Below are 19,009 nucleotides of genomic sequence, written 5' to 3' on the forward strand. Positions count from 1 at the left end.
TGCGCGCACACACAAATCCACATGTTGGAGATGAGGGATACAGAGGTGCTGGGATAAGGTCTGGATCAGTGGACAACGAAATGGGTTTGAGGGGCAGGGCGGATGTAAAGAAATAAACTGGTTGTTGGGACCAACCCATGCCACCCATCTTGTCACACCTTTAATTTATTGACGCTGATCTACTGAGATCGCAAGCTTAACTTTCCAAAACAAGGCATTTCGTTTTATTTCTGAAATCAGAATATGCCAGTGGGTCAAGGGCAAGAACCACCCCCCCCACCACCACCACCAAAGTACAGAGCCTCTTTTCCCCCACCTGGGCTGCGGGTGGCCCCAGGAACTGGGCCTCTCCTCCTACTCCCGTGCTGAGTCCACCAAGCCTCCAAGGGCTTCACGCTCCCAGAAATACCAGTTCACAGCGGGGTAGGCTTTGGGGCTTCCAGGGGTTCCGCGCCGCGCTTCCGACCTGGCCCAGAGAGGGCGCTCGGGACAGACTCACAGACGGACAGAGCGGCAGCCAGCTGCGCCTCGGGGATGGAGCAACGACATAGGAGGCTCAGCAGGGCTACCGGGATCACCTGTGGGGAAGAGGCAGAGAGAACTGAAGCCGGAGAGAGTGAGGCCATCTGCGAAGAGCCCCGGAAGAGCCAGAGCATTCCGTGTGGGAGTCAGAAGCCACTAGGTTGGATGCAAGCACAGAAGAGAGTTATCAAGACCAGAAATTGTAGTGTGGTGGGTTAAGAACAGAAAGATGCCTTCCCCCGACCCAGAAAACTCCTATTCATCCTTTAAGACCCAGTTCAAAGGCCCTTCCCCCTCTTTCCTGACTCCCCTCCTAAAAAGACCCCTTTTCTGGCCCCCCCCCCCCCCCGCAGCAGCTTTTCCGCACCTCTGTGCCTCCTTGTCACGATCACAATGCCCGGAGAAACAGGGAGCTCGTTGGCAGAACGTCTCTAACTTTGTAAACTCAGTACCAAGCAAGATTCCTGATACACTTAGTCCTGAGGACTCAGTAAATGTTTGCTGAATGACTACCTGTTGGCAAGATGCTTGCTCCTTCTCGTGTGCGAGCTGCATGTGGAAGGAGATGGGAGCAGCCCGAATGTCATCCGACAGTGGTTGGGGGGAGTGGATCACCTGCAGGAGGGTCTCGATGCATCGAGCCTTGGGCTGTCCAGAGAACGGCTGTGGAAGAAGCAGTAAGGTCAGTGTCCGGCTAGAAGGCAATGGGGGGGGGGGAGTGGAGGAGGAGAAAGTAGTGGGAGAGTGGCAGGCAGGCCCGGGGATCCTGAAGACTGGCGGCAGAGGCTGCAGAGAAGTGGTCCCCATAGGTGATCCCAAACTCACAATCCCCAGGTGTGAAGAAAAAGGGTTAGTGGTGGGCTTTGATTGGCTGGGTTAAACTGGAGGATTAATGGCAAACTGGTCACACTTTCAGCCGTGTGCCTCCAACCCCATAGGCGGGTCATCTTAAACTGAACTCACTCTTCTGGTTTCCTCCTTAACCCTATCCTTCTTTTATACCCTGCCAAGGTGGCTCGTTGTCAAAGCTGTTCCTTTTGTCCTCCCCTCCCCTACGCTAGCTCAGCACTGCCCAAGAGTAATATAATGCGAGCCACAAGTGTAATTTAGGATTTCCTAGTACTCCATTCAAAAAGAAACATGTGGAATGCAAAAGAAACAGAAAATTAATTTTAAACATGTTTTATCTCATCCAATATATCTAAAATATTATTTCAACATGTAAATAATATTAAGAATTATCAGTAGGATATTCTACAATATTTTTGTATCACGTCTTTGAAATCCAGTGTCTAGTTTATAATCCCAGCTCATCTCAGTTCAGGTACTGAATTTCTATGTAAAAATAAAATGTAGTTCTACCAAAACAAGAAAGTTGGATTTAACGAAGAAAATTACCCTGCTTCGGTTTTTAAGCAAAACTTCAAGTTCAGGGGCACCTGGGTGGCTCAGTGGGTTGGGCCTCTGCCTTTGGCTCAGGTCATGATCTCAGGGGCCTGGGATCGAGCCCCACGTCAGGCTCTCTGTTCAGCGGGGAGTCTGCTTCCCCTTCTCTCTCTGCCTGCTGCTCTGCCTACTTCTGATCTCTCTCTGTCAAATAAATAAGATCTTTAAAAAAAAAAAAAAACTTCAAGTTCAGCTCCTCAGACACACTAGCCACATTTCAAAGGCTCAGTAGCCACATATGGGTGGTTGCTGCCATTTTGGATGACTTGGGTCTAGCTAGATTTGACAAGCTCAAATTCTGGTCTGGCTTTCAGTCTTCCACGTAATCCTCAGATGGGCCGCTCTGCAATGGCGAGGCCTGGATCAGACAGATTTCTGATTTCCCCTACTCACCCCAACCCCAGGATCTTAAAGAGCATAATGCACTTTTCTTTTTCTGGTTGGTTGGTTCTATTGATTTGAGAAGGTTTTAGAGACCTGGTGGGTCCTCACTAAAGCTCTTTGATTGATTCCCTTTCCACAGGGTTGTCAGATTTAGCAAATAAAAATACAGGATACCCAGGAATAGGAATTTCAAGTGAATAATGAAAAAAAATACTATAAGTATGCCTCAAATATTGTATGAAATACACTTATACCCAAAAAATCCTTTATTTATCTGAAATTCAAATTTGTCCTGTATTTCTATTTCCTAAACCTAGCAACCCTCCTTTCATGACCAGCTGTTGTGCTATGTGCTCAGCAGCCATTCCTCCTCCTCCTAGTACCAGCGCCTTGACCTTCCTCCAGAAAACTATCATCCCTCCTTTCTCAGGCCAGGCTGTTTGACTGAGACTCACTTCCCACTCTTTCCTCCAGTGCCATCCCATAGGGAGAGCACATGAGCCAGGCCTGGGCAGAGGGCTGCTTTCCCCTGGAGAACAGTGACCAGCTCAGAGATGGCATGTGACCCAAGACAAGCCACCTTCCTCCCAGGCATGCATGGGAATCACAGGCACAGATAAACTCTCCTTCCATCCGGGTTGCTAATTGGTAGGATGCAGGGCCGGCACTGCTGGGGCCCAGTTTGCCACCTGTTGGAGAAAAGCTGCCTGAGAAGGAGAGCAATATAGAAGAAAGTTCAAGGCTGACATTCTCTGGAATACATTGTTTAGAGTACTGGGATCTGGCTATCCTGGGACCCCAGTTACGTGAACCAGTCATGTGCCTTGTTTAGCTTAAAGCAGAATGAACTGGGTGTCTGTCCCATACTTGTAACCGAAAGACCTGTCTGATAGTTATAATCTCACAGGCAGGCCCCAAGCACGCACATGCGTTCCCTAGAGGAGAGGATGAGCCCAATAAGACAACAGCAGGAGGAAAGTCAGCCCTTAGCCCCACCCACGTCCATAGCTCCGTGGCAGCCCAGGCAGGAGGCCAAGCCCCAGCCAGCCACGTCCCATCATCACCTACCTGCAGCACGGCCAGCGCCCTCCAGAAGAGCTTGGAGTTGCGAATGCGCAGGTCTAATGTGGTTTTGGAGGATCTCCCCAAGAAGCTCGTGGGTCCCTGTACTCACGGTATTCAGCACCCACTTGGTGCTTAGCTCATGCTGGAACTTCTAAACAGGGCACACACACACGGGGATTTCGGAAATGAGAGGATGGGAGAGCAACAGGGTGCATAGGGACCTATTGTCAGACAGGAATCCAGGGATCAAAAACCAGGGACCTAAATACAGATGGAATTTGTTTGACCAACCCCAAGTTTAGATGTTAGGACGGTAGTTGTAAACCAGGACTGTCCCCGGCAAAACTGCTGGTGCCCCACATTTGTGGTTTTGACCCCCCAGGACACACATCTCTTCTCTGAGTTCTTGCACAGAAGGGTTTTGCACTTATCAGAACATTCCTCTTGCCCTCCCCAGGAGCCCGACAGGGGAGGAGTGAAGGTCCTGGGATTCATTCCACTAAACCAAAGGTTCCTGGAGCAGAGGTGGTGTCTTACTCTGCTCCAGAGCCCCAATCTTATTGATAATGGCTGATACATGGTTATTGATCAATACACATTTGTTGAAAATTAGTTCAAGTTAACCCCTAAAACAACCCAATGAACTAGGCTTTTTAATCCCCATTTCTACCTCTGTGGAAACTAGAGGTCAAAAGTAAAGTAACTTGAGGGGCACCTGGGTGGCTCAGTCGGGTAAGCCGACTCTTGAGTTTGGCTCAGGGCACGATCTCAGGGTCAGGACATGGAGCCCGCGTTGGGATCCCGCTGGAGATTCTTTCTCTCCTTCTCCCTCTGCCCCTCCCACCGCTTGTACTCTCGCTTTCTCTCTCTAATAAATAAATAAATCTTAAAAAATAAAAAGAAGTAACTTGAGGGGCACCTGGGTGGCTCATTCGTTAAGCGTCTGCCCTCATTTCAGCTCAGGTCATGATCCCAGGGTCCTGGGATCAAGCCCTGCATCCGGCTCCCTGCTCCGCGGGAAGCCTGCTTCTCCCTCTCCCACTCCCCTGCTTGTGTTCCCTCTCTCACTGTGTCTCTCTCTGTCAAACAAATAAATAAAATCTTAAAAAAAAAAAAAGCGACTTGAATAAGTTTATATGATAGTGACATGTAGAATCAGGACCTAAATCCAGGTCTTTTGATCTGTGATGAAGGCATTCCCTACTTGGCCACAATCATCTCCTTGGGGGAATAAGATAACGTATATGAAAGCACACGAATACTAAAACACTGCAAACACACAGTACTGTGAGTGAAAGCCCACCTGTCCTTGGCCCTCATCTCTTGCCCTTGTATAACCTTCTATTACTGCACTTTGCATCTATTCGTGTAACAAGAGTCCAGAAAACGAATTGAGGGGATTCATTACTGGGTCCTTGCCAGGCTAGGGAACAAGCTACCACTACTTCTGCCTCCTTATGCTGGCATTCTAGAAGGAGCAGGTCACACACACCCCTTGCAGAGGGTATATTGAAAATACTTAACAAGCGATTGACAAGGGCGTGAGTACTGAATAGGAACATTTGCAAGGATGTGGATGGAGCTAGAGACTATGAGGATAAGTGAACTAAGTCAGTCTGAGGAAGAGGAACACCATAGGATTTCACTCGCGTGTGGAATTTAAGAAACCAAACAAAGGGGAAAATGAGAGAGAAGGAGAGAGAGAGGCAAACCGGGAAACAGACTGTTAGCTACAGAGCAAAGGTTACCAGAGCGGAGGCAGGTGGGGGCGGGGCGGGTGGAGCAGGCGATGGGGATTAAGGAGTGCGCGTGTGATGGGCACCGGGTGTTGTATGGAAGTGTTGAATCATGATACTATACACCTGAAACTAACCTTACACTGTATGTTAACTAACAGGAATTTAGATAAAAACTGAAAAAAAAAAAAAGATATTGAGGCTCATTTGGCAAAAAAAAAAAAAAAAAAAAGTGCACGCAGAAATCCGACCCATCGGAATGAAGCTAGCTAGTATGCAGTACACAGACTGCCCTGTGGGAAAGAGATCGGTCAAATCTGGGTTATATCATTTACGTCACTGACCATCAAATAACATTTGTACCATGAACTATCATTAATACAAAAATATTTTCAAGTGTACATAATCTGAATCCAGACACATTCATTTTAAAGTCCATATAGAAAAAAGGCAGCAACTGTACCTAGAAAAATCCTTAAAAAGAAGAGTGAGAGAAGCATTAACCTTTCAAATAGTAAGCCCACAATAAGCCTCTATATTTAAACTGAATGGCAACATCACATCAATAGACAGACTGGTAGAACAGAACAGAAAGTCCAGAAATAAACCAGTGCACATGGGAACTAAGTATCTGATAGAGGTTGCATCTCAAATCACTCGGGAAAAGATGAATTTTAAAAATGTATTGAGGTGGGGCATTTGGGGGGTTCAGTTGGTTAACGTCTGCCTTCAGCTCAGGTCGTGATCTCGGGGTCCAGGGATGGAGCTCCCCATGGGGCTCCCTGCTCAACAGGGAGCCTGCTTCTGCCCCTCCCCCAGCTCCTTCTCTCTCGCTCTCTCTCTCTCTAAAATAAATTATATATATATGGAGAGAGACAATCAGATAGTCACATAGAAAAAAATTAAATTGGGTTCATACTTTAACCCATAGAGAAGAATAAAATAATGAATTGCAGGTCTAAGTGTTAAAAAAAAAAGAAGGAAAGGAAAAAAGAAACCATTTTTACTAGAGGAAACATGTACTAGAAGAAAACACAGGTGGAACCCTTTACAACCTGGGGGTAGCAGAGAGCTTTTTGTGCCTCACGGTCCAGATTCAACAAAAAATGGATTAATAAGTTCTACCCCAGTAGAATTAAAACAAAGACATTTGCATGGTTAAAGCCCAAATGAAATATTTACAATGCATATCAGAAAGAAGGAACTAATGCCCCTGATTTATGAAGTACTAAAAATCAGGGGCTCAGTCCGTTAAGCCTCTGCCTTCAGCTCAGGTCATGATCAAGGCCAGCATCGAGGTCATTTTTTAGCGGGGAGCCTGCTTCTCTCTCTCTCCCTCTGCATGTCGCTCCCCCTGCTTGTGCTCTCTCACTCTCTCTCTCTCAAATAAATATATCTTTAAATAGAAATAAAGTACTAAAAATCAAGGGAGCATCCAGATCCCAATACCATTAGAAAATGAGAGTATTTCATGTATTTACATGAACACACAGTTCACAAAGAAAAAGATTTACTAAAGACCTTTAAGCATGCTCAACCAAACACATAATAAGTAAAATAGAAATGAAAACCACACAGAAATAGAATTTCTCATCTACCAAATTGGCAAAAATTCAAAAGCTTTTGAATGCTTTTAAAGAGGCTCTGGGGAAGGGGCGCCTCAGTGGCTCAGCTGCTGAAGCATCCAACTCTTGGTTTTGGCTCAGGTCCTGCTCTCAGGGTCATGGGATTGAGCCCCATGCTGGGCTCCACACTCAGTGCAGAGTCTTCATGAGACTCTCTCCCTCTGCCCTCTCCTCCCTCCAATAAATAAATAAATCTTTTTTTAAAAAAGGAACTATAGGAAACGGGCATTCTCCTATATTGCTGGTACAAGAAACAAAATAGGACAATCCTTCTGAGGGGAAATGTTGCCGTATCTAATGGAATTACGTATGTATTTGTCCTTTCATCCAGCTCTCCTCATTCTTCTAGGAATTTACCCAAAGATACACTTCTACATTACAGAAACACACGCATATTCACTGCATCATTATTGGTAATAGCAAAACACTGGGGACAACCAAATGCCCTACATCAGAGACTGCCCCAATCATTCTTGCACATGTACAATCCACACACAAATGTAAAAAATACTGAGGAAGGGTTTTATAAACCCAAGTGGAGTTATTTTCAGGATGTCTCATTGAAGCACAAAAGAATATACATAGCACAGTGTCTCTTGTAAAAGAAAAAATTGCAAAGTACAAACAAATATGCTTTTTTTGCAAAAAGAAACATAGGAAGGCAAGTCAGTAACTAATGAAATTGTTTACCTGCAGGGATGACTGGAAACAAGTGGAAGGAAGAGTGAAGGGGATGGGACATCTTATTATACAGTTTGACTTTAAACCACGTTATGTTTTACATATTCAAAACATAAAGTGATATCGAAAACTAAAAACTCAGGGACACCTGGGTGGCTCAGTTGGTTAAGTGTCTGCCTTTGGTTCAGGTCATGATCCCAAGGCCCCGGGATGGAGTCCTGCAATTGGGTTCCTTGCTCAGCGGGGAGCCTGCTTCTCCCTCTGCCTGCCGCTCCCCCTGTTGTGCTCTCCCTGTCTCTCTCTCTGACAAATAAATGAATAAAATCCTAAAAAAACCCAAACCCTCTAAAATGAAAAAGAAAAAAAAAGGAAATGAAACTCACTATATATCATATTGATAACATAACTACAGAGAGAGGAAAAAATTTAATCCTAGTGACTTTTTTTTAAAAGATTTTATTTATTTATTTGACAGAGAGATCACAAGTAGGCAGAGAGGCAGGCAGAGAGAGAGAGGGGTAGCAGGGTCCCTGCTGAGCAGAGAGCCCGATGTAGGGCTCGATCCCAGGACCCTGGGATCATGACCCAAAGCCGAAGGCAGAAGCTTTAACCCACTAAGCCACCCAGGCACCCTAATCCTAGCAACTTTTGAACACTTTATGTGTCTTTTGTGGAATATGGTCAGAAGACAAAAAGAACTGCAAAGAAATCTTTACTGTTTCTTGGTAAGTTTGTTGATGGTAGTGGTATCAGGGTAGCAATTTCAAAATGGTTATTTATTATAGGACTAAGGAAATGGACAAATAAATTGATGATGTTGGGAATCAACGTTCTCATTAAGGGAAAACAGGAGGAGAACATATATAAATTTGTAAATATGTACGTATGTATATATACATATATATATATATATATATATATATATATATATCTACTTATGTGAAAAAAACATATACAGTTGACCCTTGGACAACAAAGGTTTGAACTACACAGGTCCACTTATATGCAGATTTTTTTCAAAAATACAGGGCGGTGTACTATAAATGAATTTTCTGTATGGTTTTCTTTTCTTTTCTTTTTTTTAAGGTTTTATTTATTTATTTGACAGAGAGGGAACACAGCAGGGGGAGTGGGAGAGGGAGAAGCAGGCTTCCCGCAGAGCAGGGAGCCAATGCAGGGCTTGATCCCAGGACCCCGGGATCATGACGCTTGACAAATGAACCACCCAGGCACCCCTCTGTATTATTTTCTTAATGTTTTCTTTTCTCTAGCTTATTTTATTGTAAGGATACAGCATATAATACATATAACTTAAAAAAATATGTGTTAATTGAGTGTTTATGTTATTGGGAAGGCTTCTGGTCTAGAGTACACTATTAGTTAAGTCTGGGGGAGTCAAACGTTACACAGGGATTTTCAACCGTGTGGGTTGCCAATGGTTCTAACTCCCATGTTGTTCAAGATCAACTGTATTTCCTTGTTCGTTCATTTGTTTTCTTTCTTTCTTTCTTTCCTTCTTTTTTGAGACAGAGGAGAAAGAGAGAGCGCACGCGCGCACATGCAAGCAGGGAGAGTGACAGAGGGAGAGAGAGGATCTCAAGCAGACTCCATGCTGAGCTTGGAACCAGATGTGGGGCTCAATCTCATGATCCTGAGGTCATAACCTGAACCAAAATCAAGAGTCCAACATTTAACCGACTGTGCCACCCAGGTGTCCCTGTATTTCCTTGTTCTTTCTACCAAAGAATTTTGCTTAGAGGCAAAGTCAGCAGTAGCAGTGAGCGTACCTAGCACCTAGGTTTCTAAATACGGCAGCCCCCACTTACCCCAGGGGATAAGTTCCAGACCCCCTGTAGATGTCTGCTACTGCAAACAGTACGGAGCCATACACATACCATTTTTTCCTATACGTACATTCCAACCATAAAGATTAGTTTATGCATTAGGCACAGTAAGAGATGAACACCACCAATAATAAAATAGAACAATTATAACAGCATACTATGGTAAAAGTTATGTGACTGGGGTCTCTCTCACAAAATATCTTATTGTACTGTATTCATCCTTCGCCTTCTGGTGACGATATAAGATGACAAAATGGCTGCTCCATGACATGGAGGGACGGGAATGACGTAGGCATCGTGACATAGGGTTAGACTACTACCGACCCTCTGGCAATCTGTAAGGGGGTCATCTGCTTCTGGACTACCAGTAGATTAGGGTAAATGAAGCTGTGGAAAGCACAACCGTGAGAAGGCAGGACTGCTGTACCGATCCCCAAGGACAACCACTAGCACTCCTTGAAAATTATGGATTCCAGCCAGGACTGGAACTAAGAAAGTACAAGGTGAACCTAAGACAACATTTCTGTTCTCCTACATAAATGTCTGGGGACACTAGTGTACAGACACACATCTATATACACACACACAGGTAAGTAATAATTAACAGAGTTAAAAACTGAAGTGGAGTGGTTTCTAAGATATCTTGTTAAGAAAAAACGGAAGGCACAAAAGACTATCATATGCTACTCTTCTGCATTAGAGAAAAGGTGTTTTTTCTTTTTCTAAAAAACACAGCAAAGAGTGTTCCAACACTAATGTGACTATGTCACAAAGACAAAGGGGCCAGCTTGAATAAGCTCTCATTTTGAGTATTAAAATCAGTAATGACAGGAATGGGTTAAAACACATTTAACAACAAAAAATTCATGACTCCACACTGAGTCTAAATAAATGTAGATGGGGTGGGGAGAGAAGGGAGAGATTTTCTTTACAGAAGAATCCCAACTAGTAAATGTAGACAGAAAGAAAAATCACCATTTAAAAACCACCATAGTTATAAATTGATTCGACCAAGAATGATCTGTGGATGCTAAAACCATTGGGTGAAAGATCACTAAAGAACAGGATGCAAAGAAATCTGACACAACCAGGACTCCTGGGTGGCTCAGTTGGTCAAGCTTCTGCCTTCAGCTCGGGTCATGATCTTGGACTCCTGCGATGGACTCCCTGCTCAGTGGGGAGTCTGCTTGTCCCTCTCCCGCTGCCCCTCCCCTGCCACTCATATTCTGTCTCTGCCTCTCTCAAATAAATAAATAAAAGCTTAAAAAAGAAAAAGAAAAGAAATCTGACACTACTTTGAGTAAGTGATAAAACATAACATCACCAGTAAAGGAGTAAACTGACATCAGGCATCTCCCGATGTGATACAGTCATCTATGAGCCTCATCTCTGAGGCACTCCTGCCAAAACACTTCACTTGAATATAATGAAGAAACAATTGGGCAAATCCAAGGTGAAGCACATTCTGGAAAATAACTGGTCAGACTCCTGTACTATCAATGTCATAAAAGACACAGAAAACAGCTAAAGAATTAATCTAGATTAAAGAAAACTAAGGAGACCTAATAACAAAGTGCAACGCATTATCTCCTGATTGGATCCTGGACCTGGAAATAAAAATAATGCAGAGATAATTGGGGAAATTTGAACACAGTCTGCATATTCAATAATCGTACTCATGGTCCTTTTTCCTGAGTGTGAGAATTATATTGTGGTTATATAGACAAATGTCCTTGTTCTTAGGGGACACAGTAATTTGTGTCAAATATCATCTTATCTCCAAGTATCTTTCAAATAATTCAGAGGAAAAGAGGGATGAAGCAGATGTGGCAAAATGTTTAATATTGGTGAATTTAGGGGTGCCTGGGTGGCTCAGTCGTTTGGGCATCTACCTTCAGCTCAGGTCTCAATCCCGGGATCCCGGGAGCAAGCCCCATGTCAGGTACGCTGCTCAGTGGGAAGCCTGCTTCTCCTTCTTCCTCTCCCTCTGCCTGCCACTACCCCTGCTTATGTACTGTTTTTCTCTGTAAAATACATAAATAAAATCTTAAAAAAAAAAAAGATTGGTGAATCTAGGGAAAATTGTATGGGTGTTCACTGTTCTGGCAATTTTTCTGTAGGGTGGAAAATTTTTCAAAATAAAAGTGTGGGAGGAGTTTACATCAACGATATTTCTGCAACTAAAGATTTACTAATGGAAGCCTTTTTATTTCAAACAATCGCAATATATTTGGAAAGATACAAACCAGAATCAAGCAAAAGACAGAAGCTATACACACCAAAAAAAAAAGACTGATTGATGTGACTATGTAAAAATGTAAAGAAAACATCTCTCCATCAAAAATGGAAAAATAAAAAATAGTCATAAACTAGAGGAAAACATAGAACAGGAATAAAAAAAGGCTACTGTCCTTGCTATATACACTCCCTCTTATAAATTAGTAACAAAAAATTAAATATGCCCAAAAGAATGGGTGCATATGCCCAGAAGGCATGAAGAAGTAACACAATAAAGAAAAAAAATTAATAGCCAATATATATCTTTAAGCGGCCAATCTCCATAGTCATCAAAGGAATTTGAATTAGGGGCACCCGGGTGGCTCAGTTACCATAGTGTCTGACTTCAGCTCAGGTCATGATGTCAGGTCCTGGGATCCAGCCCCTGCTTGGGCTCTGCCCTCAGCAGAGAGTCCGCTTCTCCTTCTGCCCCTCTTCCCGTCCCCCTATTCATTCTCTCTCTCAAATACATAAATAAAAATCTTTTAAAAAATGATGATATCGATATATTTGTACAGAAAGGTGTTCATAATTTTCAGTGAAGAGAAGCAAGTTAAAAACAGCATGGCAAAGATGGTCCTATTTTTATATAAATATATTTACATACTTACATACGCATAAAAAAGCCTAGAGGGACATTCTCCAAAATTTGTCTAAGTGGTTTTTTGGAAGAAGTTTGGGGTTTTTGTTTTTGTTTTGTTTCTGTTTTTGTTTTTAAACAGATTTTATTTATTTATTTGACAGAGAGATCACAAGTAGTCAGGGAGGCAGGCAGAGAGAGAGAGGAGGAAGAAGGCTCCCTGCAGAGCAGAGAGCTGGATGTGGGACTTGATCCCAGGACCCTGAGATCATGACCCGAGCCAAAAGCAGAGGCTTTAACCCACTGAGCCACCCAGACATCCCAGCCTTGAGTTTTCTAATTTCTGGAACCCTTCCCCCTCTGAGTCCCTCAGCACAGATACTACCCTCTCATTCCTCATACCTGGATGAAGTTCCCTTCGTATTCAAAGAAAAGCAGTGGCCATGTGATGCTGATGATGGAGGGGAAGAGCTTCTTCAGAGGGGTCTGGAGAAACAGAGAGAGAATGGAGCCAGAGCAGCATCCCCAGGAAGGCCGTTGCTGTAACTGCCACCCCAGGTTCCGTCCCCAAGGCTGGACCCTCACCGGCAGGGTCTGCCCCACGGTGCTATGCGCCAGGGCCTGGATGTTGGCAGTCTTCTCCACCAGTGCCTGCACCTCCGTGAGGTTGTCTAGGAGTGGGGAAGGGCGCCAGAGATGAAAGCTGTTCTTCCTGTTCCCTGCGGTCCAGTCAGGACACGCGCCCCTCTCCCTCCCTCGGAGCAGGTGCTTTAAGACCCAGAAAAATGACAGCTCCCCTGAGTCACTCCCCTGCCTCCGTCTGCTCACCCCACTGCTCCGGGCTTCCCTCTCACCATCCAGGGTGAAAATGAAGACCACAGTGTCGATTTCTGTGAGGGATGGCAAGATGGAAGTCAGGGAGTCCTCTTGGGAGAAGGAGAACTGGGGATTCTGGGCACGAAAAGAAATGCCTATTCAAATAGGACAGTCTAGACATCGAATGAGGAACCCCCATGGGGTGAGGATGAGGGGAGGAAATCGGTTTGCATTCAGGAGGAGCCAGGAAGAAAGTCTGGACTGGGGTCCCACCGGCACCAAAGGTGTGGATACACTCCACTCCATCCATGATGGCAGTGATGCCCAGGGTCTGCCAGCCAACCAGGTACACGCGGCCTTTTTTCTCCAGGCTGAGCATGGGCCAGAGGTCAGGACACGAGAGGAGATACGGCAGTGAGAAAAGATCAGGGACCAGAGAAAGATGCACACGGCCAAGCACAGGTGCGAACCAACAGAAAGGTTACCGCGCCCTCCACCATGCAGACCTGCTCCCCTCACCGTGTTAAGGAGTCCTGTGGAGTCTCCGCTGTTCTCAGGACCGTCCCCCACCCACGCCACCTCCCCACTCCTAACACGTTTCCACACACCTGGTGCTGGCTTGCTTCGTCAGGGCAGCGATCTTCGGGCTTTGACTCTACGTCACCTGATGAGCCCGCTTAATGTCCGCAGGATTTCCAGAAGGCACCTGGGAGAAAGGCCACCAGCTCCCGGGGTGGGCCCAGGGCCCCCTCTAGATAACATGGGTACCCACCCCTGCCCAGGGGAAGGCACAATTCCCTGAAAACTAAGTTCTGCTGGTCCCTAGTGGAGGCAGAACGCATGACAGGACAGAAAGGACTTCAATGAGCAGAACACAAAGATCCAACAGAGGGCGAAGGACATGAAGAGAGTGGTGAGAGGAGGATGGGATCGGAGTGGACTAGGAAGTAAGTGGGGATTCTGGGAGCCAGGCCAGAGACACAGGCCCCCAGCAGAAGGAGTTCTTCCTGCAGACCTGGACCCCAAGCCAAAGACTCTCTGAAACTAGGTGAGCTCTCGTGTCCCAGGTGGGCTCAGGGATTAGGTGTCCCAGGTGGGCACAGAGATCAGTGGGACCTGAGGAGCCCAGGTCCACTGGAAACGAAGTGAGACTTTGTGTGCTAAGAAACCCAGGCCAGCTCTTTTCCCACGGCCCAGGGTGGGGTCAGGGTAGTGGTACTGGGCCTCCATCTTGCTGCCATTAACCCGTCTGTCTCTGCATCTGCACTTGCCATCCCCCAGCCCGTACCGACCCCCTCCCTGCCTGACTCTGATTGCGCTCTCCTACCTCTGAGAGGCTGCGATGCCACGGTCCACAGTCTTATGGGCGGACAGTAGCAAGGTTTCCAGCAGGATCTTGGTCGAGCTTCCACGTTTCATCGGGGAGGAGCCACTGAGGCCCTCAGGCTAAGGAGGTGATGACACCTGGGAGAGGTTGGGAGAGGAAGGAGGATCCTGTTGTTCATGAATTAGTGGCTACTGGGCATGCACTCTGGTTAGAGGCCCCTGGCACAGAGTCTGGTTAGTGATTCCTGGGCATGCGCTCTGGTTCGAGGCCACTGGGCCTGCATTCAGCAGGACTGGGGGTGCCCAGTGCGCTATGAGGAGGGCTGGGTTGTGGGCTTCACTGAGACAAGCAGAAAGAGGGTAAGGGCCACCTCTGGTCATTTCCATGGCACATTCAGGACTCTAAGGAGGAGGCCACAGTGACTGAGTGTCCCGTTAGCAGGAAATGAGTGTTTTTTGGAGAGGGTTTTGTTTTGTTTTGTTTTGTTTTTTCAAGAAGTTTCTTCCAACCCAACTCTCCACTTTTTTAATGGCGGTTCGTCAATGCAAACATCACATTTCAGGTTCTTTGGACAGACCAATGTAATGGACTGGGGATGTAACATGACACACCAAGCATAAAGAGATTATTGCAAAGAGAATGATCAAACTGGTGTCTGAGAAAGGAGATTAAAAGTAGACAACTGCAGACGGGAGGAGAGATGCGCGCCTGAGAGCTGAAAGATACGGACCTGACACGGGGCGGCTGCCTTCCCATCTCACAGAAGGAAGAGCAAGGAAAATGTCACACATGGGTCCATCCCTGGCAGAGAGGCCCAGGGGCAGGGACTTGGCTCAGGGCCTTGTCAAGTCAAAGTGAGGGTAGACCACACCTGAGAGAAAGAGGAGCACAGAGGCTTGGAAGATCCAACCAGTTTTGGAGAGGATTAGAAAGGCAGAAGAATGAAACTGCAACCCATTGTTTAAAGCCCGCCTTTGAAACGAAAATGTAAGAGAAACAGAAAGCAATTCACCCTTCCATTCAATCCTCTCTACTCACAGATGCAAAAGACGTTCTTCAAAAGGGAAACCTGCCCTAGATGGGTTAGCTGTTTAATGATGACGGATTTAGCAGACAGGTCAGGACAGAAATACAACATCTTTTTTTTTTTTAAAGATTTTATTTATTTATTTGACAGAGAGATCACAAGCAGGCAGAGAGGCAGGCAGAGAGAGAGGAGGAAGCAGGCTCCCCGCTGAGCAGAGAGCCCGACGTGGGGCTCGATCCCAGGACTCTGAGATCATGACCTGAGCCGAAGGCAGCAGCCTAACCCACTGAGCCACCCAGGGGCCCCCAGAAATACAACATCTTAAGGTGAAGGAGGAAATGGAAAAATAGGATTTGCTTTACGACATTTTAGTTGACACACTACGCCAGGAATTCAGACAAGAGGTAACAAGATCGGAGGCATCCAGGAGGCTGCAAGCATTCCCTAGGTGAGGGTGGGGAGGATCCTACCCCAACAGCAGGATTGAGCACGAAAGCTTCCTGTTTCCCTTGTAGCTTCTGCATGCGCTCTGCTATTTGTCGGAATGTGGAACTCCAGTCTTCTATGGGGTCATTTCTGGGGCCCACAGAGACGTGGGGAGATGGTGAGAATCTAAAGGAAGGACCTCAGATGAGAGTCGGGATCAAAGACCACATTGGGATTGGGGTCTAACGTCAACATTCTCCTAGAGATGTGCTTTGGAGCTCATAGGGGCACCGTGTCCCTGAACCCCAAGGAAAAGGGTCAGTAAAATATTCAGCAATTTAATCCCAGAGCAAAGCCAACACTCAAGTTTAAAGCTTCAGCCCAAGACCAGAACTTTCTTATGTCCTGGTCCTTGCCCGTGTCCCACTGCCATGGCCACAATACCCACAACTCTCTGTAGGCCCCTGAAGGAGTGCCTATCATCAGAATGTCAAAACTGCCACTTTATTTTCAGTCTTAAGGTCCATCAGAAGCCCCTCCCATTCCTGGAAATATATTCTGGCCATCTCCCCAAAGAGTGAACCCCTCACCACCTGAGGGAGGGACAACCGCTCCTGCTGAAGGAGCACAGCTACAAGGCATGAAGCGTAGCATCCAACAGTTGGCAAACATTTCTCGAATAAATTAACCACGAACAAAACAATGTGCTAAGGGGACGAGAGAACATCAGGCTTGTTACCTGCTTAGGTGCAATCATGGAATCTCAAAGAACAGGGATCTTCTGTAGTTGACCTCTACTGGTCAACTCTGCTAGGGGATACCCGGCCAATGACCCACTGTGGCAGGAGCTCAGAGAGTTACCTCTGTATAAGGCCTCCCTAACCTCCCCTCATCATCCCACCCCTGCAAAATGTCTACCCCTTCTTTAACTACGTTTGTATTTTTTCATTTGTATTTCCTCGAGGGGAAGCAAATTTCACATATTGCACGCCCATTTTGTAAAAGTGTTTCCTGTCATTTGTCCTCCAACTACTTCGGAAAGTCCCTAGAGACCTAAGCAGAGCCCGGAGCCAGGGTTCATTATGCGGTTTAACACTGAGATCCCCAAACTTGGCTAGTCATCAACATCGCCTGAGGAGTTTGGGTTGGTGTTTTTTTGTTTGTTTGTTTTTTGTTTTTTTAAACTACCCATTTCTGGATACCACGCCCACCCTGAGAGTCAGTTTCAGGAGTTCTGGAGTGGAGCCCAAAAACCTGTATTTTTAAAATGCTTCCCAGACGACTCTGAAGATCGGCCAAGTTTGGGAGCCACTGATTTAAGGAACAACTGGAAGATCTCCACGCCCACATGGTTTGAAATCTGTCATTTCACTTAGTCACAGGGCCGGAAATTAGCATCCACTGCAGCACATACATTTTTGGTGAAGGAGAGTCCTCCATTAAAAGGAGCAGGGTTAAAAGTATCTCAGACTCATTTATATCTTCACATGAATTACACTACAAGCCTGGAATCTGGGAGTTGAGAAAAGGACCTCAGAAAGCACCCAGCCGCCCCTCCCCCCAGGACCACCACTGCATGTGCAGAGCTGCTCTTGAGGAATCGACAAGCCTTCCCTGGAACATTCCAGCGACAGGAAACCTTCAGCTTCATCAAGAGGCCCACTCCAATGGTGAAGTCAGCAGAGCTCCCCGAACCTGGCTGGGCACCAGCATCTCCAGGGATGGTCTCAAAAAAAAAGGTATTTCAGGGCCTCACCCCAAAGCGACATCCGAGCTCTCGCACAAGGGCCTACGAATCTACTTTCTTCTTGCTTTAACACTCCTGAGGCTGAACATCCAGGGAACCACACCTGAGCACTATCGGTTTCACATGCTGACCTCTGGGATCAAAGTGGCCATCTACATAGAGAATAAGGCGGAGGTGATTGGGTGGCACAGAGTGCTCAGGAAAGGGGGACAGGGTGGGGGTTTGAGTAGCCAGAGGAGGACCCAAGGGGAGCCTAGGATGACAAAGGAGAATGGTTGCTACAATAAGGGAGCTGGGCAAAGGGGAATCAGAGGCCACTCAGCACCCACGGCTCCTTTGAAAAGTTGCTTCTCTTTGGGGTACGCATCGTCCCGACCCTATTCTATCTTCTGGCCCTTGTTTTCCTTGTCTCTTCACTTCCTGTTTTGAATGTCTGCTTTCTGGTATTTTATGTGGCCTTTGTAAGCTGCCTTCAATCCTTTCGAAACAAGAGACTACATCAACCCGTGGACCAAAACAACCAAACAAAAACAGAAACAAAACAAAACAAAAACCCACCCAAAACAAAAACCTCATAAGCTCAGGGACAGTCTGTATTTACTTTAATGTTCTGAGATGTGGTGAATAAGACCATAGGACCACGCCCTCCTCTTTGCTTTTTGTTTGTTTGTTTGTTTGTTTGTTTGTTTTTAAAGATTTTTATTCATTCATTTGACAGACAGAGATCACAAGCAGGCAGAGAGGCAGGCAGAGAGAGGAGGGGAAGCAGGCTTTCTGCTGAGCAGAGAGCCCGATGCGGGGCTTGATCCCAGGACCCTGGGATCATGACCTGAGCCGAAGGCAGAGGCTTTAACCAACTGAGCCACCCAGGCGCCCCTGTACTGTAGATTTTGACAGGTTTCCTCTCAGCCTCCCCTGGAGCCTAGCCAGTCACTGCCTTTCATTACAGTGGGCTCACCTGGCCATGTTCACGGGGTTGAAACCAACCAGGACGGGCAAGAAGGTGGCTGGATTGTCCATGCCGTAGTCCATCTGGCCTGCCACAAAGGGAGCCTGATGGTAGGGGGAGAAAAAGGGCATGATGAGAGGGGAGGGGTTACTCTAGTGTTTCCTGAGGCCCAGGAGCGTCAGAATCCCCGAGTGCTTGTTAGAAATGCAGAGTCCCAGGCCCAGGTAAGATCTACTAGATCTGCCTTGGAAGGGAACAGCCCCAGGCCTGTATTTTTAACAAGTTCCCCCAAGGAAATCCTCTGCATGGTAAAGTTTCAAAACTACTGAACTAAATTGTATGCTCCTTAAGGTTCGTGTCCTTCCCTCCTTGTGTGCCTCCTTCTGCATCTAGCATTGCTAGACCTGTTTCTGCTTAGTGAACAGTATACTGCAGTGGTGAGAGAAAATTGGGGTCACCAAATCCAGTGCTTGGAATCTTGTTAAAATGCAGATTCAGACTAAGTAGGTCTTGGTGGGGGGCGAGATTCTACATTACTAGCAAATCCTAGGAGATAC

General features: G+C 46.2%; 1 pseudogene; it reads right to left on the reverse strand.

Annotated features, from left to right (window-relative positions):
* Positions 1 to 349: 349 nt before the first annotated feature.
* On the reverse strand, positions 350 to 18,615 carry LOC125109392 (glucokinase regulatory protein-like; annotated as a pseudogene).
* Between the last annotated feature and the right edge of the window lie 394 nt (positions 18,616 to 19,009).

This window comes from Lutra lutra, chromosome 9, assembly GCF_902655055.1.
Source record: "Lutra lutra chromosome 9, mLutLut1.2, whole genome shotgun sequence".
NCBI classification, from domain to species: domain Eukaryota; kingdom Metazoa; phylum Chordata; class Mammalia; order Carnivora; family Mustelidae; genus Lutra; species Lutra lutra.